We start from the raw sequence: 12,458 nt of genomic DNA, 5'->3' as shown, positions 1-12,458 counted from the left end.
TGTGTCTTCCTGATGAAGAGGTATTTGTTTTGTGATTTTTCAGGGTTTATGCTATTGAATAGGTATAATGGACTCTACAAGTTCTTGATTGCATGTTTCTTTTTCTTCTTATTGTTTCTCAATAGATTCTACAAGTTCTTGATGGCTAAAGAATACTCCCACCTAGAGTTTAGGTCCTATCTAAAAATAGGTATATCTCCACAAAAGGGCGTTTAATCACGTTGAGAAATCTACGAAATCTAATAGGAATATCCTTTTTTGAATCATGCCCACGGGGCGAATTAGTATATTCATCACAAACCAGAATAGGCTGTTACATACCCTTCTGCTGTTATTTAAGGACATAGACAGACAAGAAGGTAGTGGTAGTACCCACAATGGTATGTAGAAATAGACCCACTCATTGTACATTTCAGATCGTAGAGATAGCAGAGATCCTCCTTTGGTACTACGCCGGATGCACTAGAGATCTAGGTTCCTAATACAAGGAAATTTATTGAATTTAGACAAAACTAAAAACATAGAGTTAGACCAAGGGCCTAAACCCTAGCCCAATTGAGAAGCTACTGGACCAGGGTCAAACCCCAGCCCATAAACTCAAAGCCCAAATAGGATGTCCATCAGCAAATTAAGGTCCACCCAAGGCCCAAGCCTGGTCCGGTCCAGACCACCTGCCAGCCAAACTCCATCCCCGTCGCACATACCAGCCAGCCAAGCTCTGTCCTCCATACTCTGCCACGACCAGCACCATTCCAATCCGTGCCCCACGATCCACCTCCTGCGACCCAATACCGCATGGGACAAGCCACCACGACCTATATCGCTCGATCCGGGCCTCCATAAGCATACCGTCCACAACCCAAAACCGCACGAGCCTCGTCGCTAAAAGCCACGTCGCCGCAGAGAACAAACCAACCCCAAGCCACCGCCAAATAGACAGATCAGTGATGCCGACATCAGGATTCGATCGCCGGATCCGCTAGCACGACCACCACCTCTGACTCCATCCCAGCCGGACCATCCACAAGCCTTGAGCAAACCCCTCATTAGACGCCATCCTATTAGCAATAGCCCATCCAATACCCGTCAAGCAGCCAACCTCGTGACGACGGTGAGGCCAAAGGCCAGCCAGTGAGCCCAGGCGCCGCCGGACGAGGATGATTTTCCAGAACAAAAACGGCCTTTAGGGTTTCCGAGAGAGAGAGAGACAAAGATAGAACGTATTTAGCAGTACTTTGTTTTTTAAACAAATAAATCCCCTATCTAATAGGAATATCTACACAAACATATCTACTAAGGAAGAGATATACAATAATTAAGGCAATTAATCTTTTTAAATAAGGAATATCTACACAAACCATCTCCTAAAATATGGCATTAGTTATATACTATAATTAAGGAGATTAATCACGTTGATATATCTAATAATAGGAATATCTACACAAATATATCTACTAAAAATGACAAATATATAGATCAAATCAGAAAGGAAGAGATGTACAATAATTAAGGCAATTAATCATTTTTAAATAAGGAAAAATAAATTGATGGTATTAGATTCTAATTTGTGTTTATAACTAATGCCATATTTAAATTCAAAAAAAGAGAGCTATATTTGAGGAATATTTTCCTTATTCAAACTAAAAAAATAGTCTTAAAAATAGTCAAACTAAAAAATGTGAAAAAACTTAATTATAGACTTAAAACCTATAAAGAATGTTTAATTATGTGAAAAGGGTCCTTGACTAAAAGCCCCAAAATGAGCCAAAGTTATCCCACTTACCCCAACAACAGATTTTTATTCCCACTAACCCAATTTAAATTGAAATGACTATTCTGCCCACTTCCTAATTAAATAACTACAGCTACTGGTACTCTCTATCTCTCTCTTCCCTTCGATCTCTCTCTCTCTCTCCTCTGTGTGTCTCTCTCCAGACTCTCCCCTTCTCTCTCTATGAAACCAAAACTCTCTCTCTTTCTCTCTCTTTCTTTTTTCCCTCCGATATGTAGACCGGAGCCTGTTTCGCTCACCGCTCTCTCTCTCGTCTGAGTGCTGCAGTCCGAGTCGGCAGTGGAGACTTCGCGGTAGAAGTCTATGTGGCCCGGTGAGTCGATGAAGGTGACGGAGTGGTCGCGGTGGTTGATGGAGGAGCTCTTCATGGTGATGGCCCGACGCTACTACTCGAGGAGGGAGTCCATGAAGATGAGTCGGCCGGTGAGCTTGGGATGGATGATGCCTCTGACGGAGCCGGAGATAAGGTGGTCGTAGATTATTCTCACCATTAATTCGTGGGCTGTGCTGGGTTGTGGATCCGAACTTGTGAGATAATGGTCATGATCGATCCAATTTTTGTTTGATAGGATGAAGATAAGGATGTGGTTTCATGGAATGCTATGGTTACTGAGTTATTCTCAGATTGTTAGATTTGAGAATGCTATTAGTTTATTTGAAAAGATAAGGGAGTGGAAGATTGAGTTAAATGTTGTCAACTGGAGAATGATGGCTTTGCATGGAGGTGTTTTGGTAAATGATTGCTTGTGGCTCAGAGCCACATGTTGTTAATATCTGCACATCAATTTTTTTTTTTTAAGTAATGGGACAGAAAACAAAAAAATATTTTGAATGTCTATTGGGGGTCAATAGACATCTATTGGAGGGCAATAGACGTTTTGAATTTATATAATCTTTTTTTTTTCTTTAACCAAAGTTTTATTTATCTAATTTTAGGAAGATTAATTCCCATTCCGGCGACCGAAAATTCTATTGGGGGTAATAGACGTCTATTGGGGGACAATAGACTATTGGGGCAATAGACGTCTATTGGGGACAATAAGAGTCTATTGGGAGGCAATGCATGGCTGATAGTCTTCTATTGGGGGGCAATAGACTATCGGGGCAATAAACGTCTATTGGGGGCCAAAAAAAACTTTCCGGTGAGATTTTCAGCAAATTCCGGTGGGCGGCGGCGGCGGGTGACCGGAATCCACCGACCGATGACAGGAATCAGGCGAAAGTTGGCCTGATTCAAGCGGCCGGTGACCAGGCTCCGGTGAAGTCTCCTATGGTTTATCTCTCTCTCTCTCTAAGCTTCACAGGGGTGAGGGTAAAATAGTATTAAAAAAATTAAAAAATTAAAAAAAAAAAAATCTTAATGGGGTATTAGGGATTTAAATTTAGGGTTTTTGTCCATTTACCCCATTTTTAGAGATTTTTTTCCCACTTACCCCATTAAGTTTTTTTAATTCCCTCTTACCCAAAACACTCTAAGGAGGTCTTCCCTAATACCCCATACCCCATTAAGATTTTTTTTTTGTTTTATATTTTTTTTAAATACCATTTTACCCTCACCCCTGTGTTACTTAGAGAGAGAGAGAGAGAGAGAAAATGGAAGAGAGAGAAACCATAGGAGACTTCGCCGGAGTCCTGTCACAGGCCGCCAGAATCCGGCCAACTTTCGCCGGATTCTGGTCTCCGGCCGCTGCCCACCGGAATTTGCTAAAAATCTCACCGGAAAGGTTTTTTTTGCCCCCAATAGACATCTATATTGCCCCATATTGCACCCCAATAGACATCTATTGCCCCGATAGTCCCCTAATAGACGTTTATTGCCCCCAATAGACGACTATCAGCCATGTATTGCCCCCAATAGGACTTTCAGTCGCTAGAACGAGAAGTAATCTCCCTAAATTTAGACAAATAAACTTTGATTACAGAAAAAAAAAAAAAAAGGAGATTACATCAATTCAAAACCTCTATTGCCCCTCCCAGTAGACATTTAAAACTTTTTTTTCTTTCGTTTTGTCCCATTACTTAAAAAAAAAATTGATTTGGGCACCCAGTCTTCTTCTTCCCCTTCTTTCCCGGTTGCAGACCATCGAATCCCTTTCTTCTTCGTTGTTTTCCCCAGTTTCAAAATTTTTTCCCATCATAATTTGTTTTGATTGATCTGCACCCACAAAATCGTTCAATCACAGCCTTAGATTTCAAAACGAAAGGAATCAGCAACTGAAAGAGAGTGAGAGAGAGAAAGAACAATCGCAGAACATGACGCCGGCGATGCAGAAGATGACGACGGACGACGTCGGTACTGGAAAACTATAGGGAAAGAGGCCGACAGAGGGATGAGTGCAGGGAAGAAGGCTGGACCTTTCGTCTTCAGGCCATCGAACCTGGCCAACGATGGAGAATTGGTCGCAGACGAAAGCTGGGAGGAGAGAGAGACGATTTCTATGACCTCATCGCAGGCAGCGTCATCGGCACTCTTCGCCGGCGCCTCAGATCTACAACCAGAGAAAGTGGAGAGAGAGAGAGAGAGTGAGAGGGATAGAGAGAAATAGAGAGAGTTTCCGTCGGCCAGAGACGGAATGGGGAGAGAGATCTAGAGAGAGAGAGATTATTAGTGGTATGTGTGTAATTTGATAATTTAGTTAAACCTAAAAGTGTCTTTTTCTCCTACATTGTGTTAGCGGGAATAAAAATTTGTTGCTCGGGTTAGTGGGATGATTTTGGTCTATTTTAGTGCTTTGGGTCAAGGACCCTAAAAGAAAATATAGGAATGAGTTTTTCTTAATAGGAGCTTCATTTTTTGGGTTTTTTTTTTCTAATTTTCTCATTGTTTTCACTCAACTACAGTCAGGCCACCTGAGGTAAGGCCCAAAAGGTTGGTGCCTCAGGCCCATTCCATCTAAGAGCCCTAAAAGCCTATGTTATTAATGGAATAATTAATAAAAGGGAGTCTATAAATTAACAATGTTATAGATGCAGCACAATTGGTTATGGCTTCTTTCGTGCAGACCATATGCTATATCACTCTGTGTTCGATTCTCAATGTTGTCTTTAATTTTTCAGCTTCGTCTTGTATTTTTTGTGGAATTTTAATCAAGGTCTAATTTCGTAGACTATTGAAAATCCGATAATTTTTTTTTGTTAATTGCGGTCTATTGACTATTTGTTCTATCCAATTTTCCCTTTCACGTCAAGAAAGGAAACAAATTTAAATCACCTAATATTGTAATTTTTTTTTGTTATTAATGTTTTTAGTTTTTCAAATTTTTTAAAATTTTAAAATTTGAATTCGTGCATTATTAATTATACATAATCATTCTCAAAATTATAAATCAATATAAAATGAACATAACTGAACAATACAAAACTTAAAACATCAAATCAACCTAACCACGAGGTATAATTAAACTCTCACAGCCTACGTCTTCTTTGAGCCCTAGCCAACTTCTGGCATCCAAACAGTGCTCGTTCGACAGTGACCGGCATCAGTGTCGCTCTTGTAACGCTATTAGTGTGTGCTGCTGCCGGACGTGTGGCTTTTTAAGGCTTTGTTTCTCGGGATGGCTTGGCACAATGGTTGAACGATGAGCGCTAGTTTTGTTATGGTTAATACATCGTTGTGGAGGGTTGTGACCACCAACTGGGGCGAGCGGACTAGAAGGGTCCAGCCGGTGGGGAATGGGCTTCATCGAGGAGGTTGACAACAATGCGGATGGAGGGATTTGGGTCTGGCTGCTTTTCCAGGTCGTTGCTTTGTCCTCTAGAAGGCAGAGGCTATGCGGCAGGTTGTGGTGGCGGTGGTTGAACGGTGTGCGACGAGTTGCAGCACTGTGTTAATTGGAATGAACTTGGGCCTTAGTTGGTTGTCTTGTGGGCCTTAGGCCTCTAGTTTAGTTTTAGCTACTTTTTTTTTTCCCCAAATAACTCCCTATATTTTTAGGGACCTATGCTTGTTAGTTTCTTACGAGCACTAATGAGTATAGTTTTAATTAACCTATTCACTACTGTAGCTTATAGGCTCGCTCTTATGTACCACCGTGGTACCCTATAACCTCTTCCCTGTCTAGCTAATGACAGCGGAGGGGTATGTAATAGTCATTTTGGCTTCAGATCAATATATTGGCTATGCCTTCATTTGAAAAAATAAAATAAAAAGAGGTATAATTAAAGAACTTGAAATCAATTTAACCAAAAAGTATGCAAGCATGAATATTTTACCTCATATAAAGGTATATATCTTCACCTCGCAAAGAGAAATATGGTATGTGTAGTATAAACCTAACCAAACGATAGAAAGTGAAGAATATTTAATCAACCTAAATACAAGGTATATATAACTATAGAATACAAAATGAACTTTAAAAAACAATATACAACTAGAATTTTTAACCTCATATAGAGGTATAATTATTTTCACCTCATAAACAGAGTTAAGTTTTTTATTCATATATCACTAGAAATTTTTCATATGATGTGTATCATATACTACATAACAAATGTATCATATACTACATAACAAAAACATGTATGACTCACTTAAATATTATACCTATAACACATATTTAAGTGACCATATATGTCTAAAACAAAGGTAAAAGCTTAACCATGTACTATAACCCCATATGCAGATACATAATTAGCAAAAATTATATTTACATGACAACAAATCTTCAATCCATTGATAAGATAGAAATGATCCATGTAAGAGAGTAAATATAAAATGAAGAGAAATTAAGTCAACATACAATTTTACTACATATATTAGGCCTGCTCACCTAAGAGACAGTTTTTAAGGGACTGTGAGGGACAAGTGAATCTGACGGCTGAAAATAAATGTACATTTTTAAATTGTTATAATTTCTACTTTTATATTTAATACATGTGGTTGAGATGCATTTATCCCTCACAGTCCCTTAAAACTGTCCCTTAGGTGAGCAAGCCTGCTATATTTATATACATATACTATAAAATATAAAATGAAAAGTACATGTAGCATTTACCTCTATCAATTCGAATATGGAATAATAAGAAAGGAGAAGGAGAAGAAGGAGAAGGAGAAGGACATGAGAGAAAGAAGAAGAAGAAGAAGCAGAAGCAGAAGGAGAAAGAGACTGAGGCAATACGTAATAGGCAAGATCAAGAAAAATAATGTCTTAATATATATAGAATTATCAAGAAACTTATAACATAAATTAAGATCAAATTATCTCTATTTAGTCAAATAAGACAAGCTATGAAGAATGAATTTTCTGATATATTATTACACCAATTTTGTGGTATATATAAACAGATTACAATCGTACTACAACTATTGTGTACTACTGTACTACACAACATATACAAGGTAAGTAGTTACAATAATATATTACCTTGTTAGTCTATTCCTAATAGGGAACTATGACTCACACTAACACTCCCCCTCAAGTTGGCGCATATACATCAACCATGCCCAACTTGCTTAGTGAGTCATAAAACGCCTTCCTGGAAACTCCTTTGGTAAGTACATCTGCAAGTTGCTCTTCAGTTGGAACAAAAAGAAAACTAATAATTTTGGCATCTAGCTTCTCTTTTATAAAGTGACGATCAACCTCTACATGCTTAGTACGATCATGTTGTGTTGGATTCTGTGATAATAATTTTGGCATCTAGCTTCTCTTTTATAAAGTGACGATCAACCTCCACATGCTTAGTACGTTCATGTTGTACTGGATTCTGTGATATGTCAATGGCTGCCTTGTTGTCACAATACAACTGCATGGTACTCTTGAGTTTGAAACCCAAATCACGTAACAAATTTCTCAGCCACAGCAATTCACACACTCCGTGAGCGATACCCCCTATACTCAGCCTCAGCACTAGATCGTGCCACAACTTTCTGTTTCTTACTGTTCCATGTAACCAAATTACCTCCCACAAAGGTAAAGTAACTCGATGTTGACCTCCTGTCTATAATGTTTCCAGCCCAATCTGCATCTGTGAAGCCACAAACCTCAAGAATGTTGTTATGTTTAGAAAACAGTACTCCCCTTCCTGGACCTGATTTTAAGTACTTCAAAATTCGCATAACAGTATCCATGTGACTCTCACTTGGGTTATGCATGAACTGACTCACCACACTCACTACATATGCAACATCTGGTCTAGTATGAGCCAAATAAATCAAGCGCCCAACCAACCTCTGATAGCGAGCTAAATCAGTAGGTACCTGATTTCGATACTCAGCTAAATAATGGTTCTGCTCAATAGGAGTATCAACAGGTTTGCAATCCAACAAACCTGTCTCTGTCAGCAAGTCAAGAACGTACTTCCTCTGGCGCAGATAGATTCCTTCTCTCCCCTGGCTACCTCAATTCCTAAGAAGTACTTAAGTTCACCCAAGTCCTTCATCTCCAACTCAGAGGCTAGCTGTCTCTGCAGTCTATCTATTTCAACAGTATCATTGCCAGTGATTACCATATCATCCACATAAATAATTAGAGCTGTTACCTTCCCTTGTTGATGCTTAAGGAACAAGGTATGGTCTAAGTTGGTCTGTCTGTAACCAACCTTCTGCATGAACTGTGAAAATCTTCCAAACCAAGCACGAGGTGACTGTTTAAGACCATACAGAGATTTTCTCAATATTGCATACAAAATCACCTGGAGAAGCAACTACATACCCAGGTGGAAGGCTCATGTACACTTCCTTAGCTAACTCTCCATGAAGAAATGCATTCTTGACATCAAACTGTCGAAGTGGCCAGTTTAAACTAGCAGCGAATAAGGGCAGAACCCGAATAGTGTTCATTTTGGCAACAGGAGCAAACGTTTCATCGTAGTCTATACCATACGTCTGAGTAAACCCCTTTGCTACAAGACGTGCTTTATATCGATTCACTGATCCATCTGCATTATGCTTCACGGTAAACACCCAACGACAACCTACAGCCTTCTTGCCTTATGGTGGAGGCACAAGTTGCCAAGTATTGCTCTTCTGCAACGCCTCCATCTCTTCTTCCATTGCCTTCCTCCACTTTTGATCCCCCAAAGCATCTTGCACTTTGTTAGGTACTGATACAGCAGATATTTGATTCACAAAAGATTCATATGACTTAGACAGCCTCCTAGTGGACATATAATTGGCTACTGGGTATTTTGATTTGGCAGTAAGAGTAGGTTCATATCTTTTGGCTGATTGACCCCGAGTGGCCCTATTTGGTAACACATATTGCCCAACATTAGACTCATTACTACTAGTACTAGTGAGTGGACATACCTCAAATGAGTGATCTTCAGTACCAGGAAGCTGTGGGCCAGGGGTAGAAGCAATGGTAGGAGGGACAGTTGTGTCTTCAACATCATTTTCGGCCAAAGAAACTGGTACTTGGATGTTTGCAGATTCTGCTTCTAGAGGCGGCGAGCTAATGGTCTCAACTGGATCCGTCAAAATACCACCTGCTTCTTCTCCTCCTTCTGATTCCTCCCCCTCTCCATGATACAGCTCTTCAAAAAATGAATTCTCCCCCTGAAAAGCTGTATCTGAAGAGGAAAAATAACTCATGTCCTCAAACAAAGTAACATCCATAGTGACATAGTACTTCCTGGTAAGTGGATGAAAGCACTTGTACCCTTTTTGATACCATCCGTAGCCAACAAACACACACTTAAGTGCCCGGGCATCCAATTTAGACCCCTGGTTCTTAGGAACCTGGACAAAAGCAACACAACCAAAGACACGAGCTGGAAGATTATGAAATGAAGGTAAGGAGACATGAGATGCAAGAACCTCAAATGGAATTTTTCCCTAAAGGACACTAGAGGGAAGACGGTTGATAAGATGGGAGGAAGCATATACAACATTACCCCAAAGATACTTAGGCATATGGGCACTAAAGAGAAGGGCATGAGCCATATCAAGTAAATGACGGTTTTTCCTTTCAGACACTCCATTTTGTTCAGGTGTTTGTGGACATGTGGTTTGGTGAACAATCTCATGGGTGTTAAAAAACTCGTGGAAAACATGATTAACATATTCCCCCCCATTTTCAGAACGAAGGACTTTAATGGTGCTACGGTACTGTGTTTGAACAAGAGTACGAAAAGTTTGGAAAGCTAGAAAGACTTCATCTTTGGTTTTAAGAAGGGCAACCCATGACAATCTCGTACAATCATCAATAAACAACACAAAATATCTCATACCCGATACAGTGGGCTCTCTAGAAGGTCCCCAAACATCAGAATAAATCAACTCAAAAGGAATAACACTTTTATTAGACACTCTAGGAGAATAAGTAGCACGATGACTCTTAGCCAAAACACATGTTTCACAACGTAAAGCAGACTCATTCACACCAATAAACAGAGTAGGTGTGGTTGTTTTCATAAGACTAAAAGAATGATGCCCTAAACGGCGATGCCACAACCAAATTTCACTTATCTTATCAGAATTCGAAGTCAAAGCGACTCGGGACTGTACTCCTGGTTTCTCTCCTGCATATGTCTGATCTAGATGGAACAACCTACCCCTCAGATACCCTCGACCGACTATCTCCCTGGTGAGAAGATCCTGAAAAATCACATACATATGATAAAAGGTTACGGAGCATTTAGACTCAGTATTCAACTGTGGAACAGATATCAAGTGATGAGACAAGTCAGGTACATATAACACATTATGAAGCTCTAAAGTGGGAGTAATACGCACTGACCCTGACCCTAACACAGGAAAAGCCTCACCATTGGCATTAGTGACATAGGACACTAGTGGGAAAGACAAGTCAGTAAAATACGATTTATCATAAGTCATATGATCGGAGGCACCAGAATCAATAATCCATGTATCAGAACCAACAAAGTTAGAAACCTTTAAAGCCATACCAATCTTACCACAACCAGGTATGAAGGCCGTAGGAGCAGCCCTACCTGCAGTATGATGATCATGTCCTGCTGCCATAGAAGTCGGGTTCTTGAATCAACTGAACCGCAGCTGTCTTTGCCTTAGGACGATAACCTTTCTTTTTGGGGAACCCATTCAGCTTCCAACAAGTCTCCCGAACATGTCCAAGGACATTGCAATAAGAGCATTGAGGACGAGGGCGGTTAGTGAAGCCTGGTAGAGGACCTGGCTGATGTAGGGGGAGTGAACTCTGCTGCTGAAGGAAAGGTGCAGGCAACTTGGCCTTTGTACCATTGACTTCCGTACCCCCAAAAGAACCTCCATCTGAACTTCGCACAGGCACCTTAACCTTCTGGACATCATTGACCTTGGAACTCTGATCTTTACTGTCATCACCACCCATTGCAATAATACAATAGAGGAAAAACACACAAATCCCAAAGTACGCAGCGGAATTAAGAAGAATAGAAGGCTCCAAAATTAATAACAACAATTTTTTTTTTTTTGGAACCTGTTAGAGTTGACTCAGAGATCTAGGGTTGACCGAGTTAGGTTGACTGAGTTGACTCACTGATCAAGTTGACCAACTGAAGAGATCGGAGATCGATCTCTGATGTAAGAGGCAGATAAAGGCGGTTTGGACAAGAGACGAGGCTGGTTTGGTCTAGAGAACTGACGGCAGAGCGAGGAGCGAGGATCACCTGTTCTAGGTGAGCGTCGATCTCTGGTTGTTGGGCGACGGAGCTGAGCGAGCAAGGATCGCCGGTTCTGATCTGAGCTGGGATCGCCAATTCTGGGAGATCTGGAAATCGACGATGATGAGCTCCTGGAAACCGACTGTTACGGTTCTAAGTGATTCGAAGACTGACGGATCTGCTCTGATGCAGATGAAGATCGCCGGGTATGTTCTGATGCGGAAGAAGAAAGGAATCGGGTCCAATGCAGAATAAGGGGACTGAAGCCTTTGATGCCGGATCTGATCTGGAAATGATGTCGAGGAAGTCAAAGAAGAAGACACTGGTCGTTCTTTGACAGACGCTCAGGATGCAGACAAACGACGATAATAATAACGTTGTTAAGAGGTGAAAAACCCTAACAACGGGGTTCTAACTCCTCAAGTTTGAACAAAAACTAAATTTAAAACAACGAGACAAAGTCCTTTCGGATCTCTACTCTGATACCAAGTCAAATAAGACAAGCTATAGAGAATGAATTTTCTGATATATTATTACACTCATTTTGTGGTGTATACAAACATATTACAATTGTACTACAACAATTATGTACTACTGTACTACACAACATATACAAGGTAAGTAGTTACAATAATATATTACCTTGTTAGTCTATTCCTAATAGGGAACTATAACTCACACTAACATATTTTTTTTCTTTGGGCTACAGTTTCTAGTTTTAGAAAAATTCTTGCGTGGGGGCTGCCAAGTGGTGGGGCCGTGCGGCCCTCTAATCAAAAATCTCAAACTTTTCCCTCCTTTCTGAAACTGCCCCTGATTTTTAATATGCAATATCCAAAATACCCCCTACTTGGACACTGATTGGCCCGCCCCACTGCCACGTGGTGCGGGTGCCGTACATAAGACTCCCTCCTAGTTTTAACATGTAGAGAATCTCATGTCCGATCCTGACTGCAATACACCATCAGTGGACCCATGGATTCTGATGGGGGTGACTAGAGTCGTACGCTTCAACCAAATTACTCAGAGATTATTCAGAGCACCGCCATGCACTTGCACCAACATAAATGAATGGTTAGATTGCATTAAATACACTTTTTGT

The sequence above is a fragment of the Rosa chinensis genome, chromosome 7 (assembly GCF_002994745.2).
Source record: "Rosa chinensis cultivar Old Blush chromosome 7, RchiOBHm-V2, whole genome shotgun sequence".
Classification (NCBI taxonomy): domain Eukaryota; kingdom Viridiplantae; phylum Streptophyta; class Magnoliopsida; order Rosales; family Rosaceae; genus Rosa; species Rosa chinensis.
Note: the sequence above shows the minus strand (reverse complement) of the source record.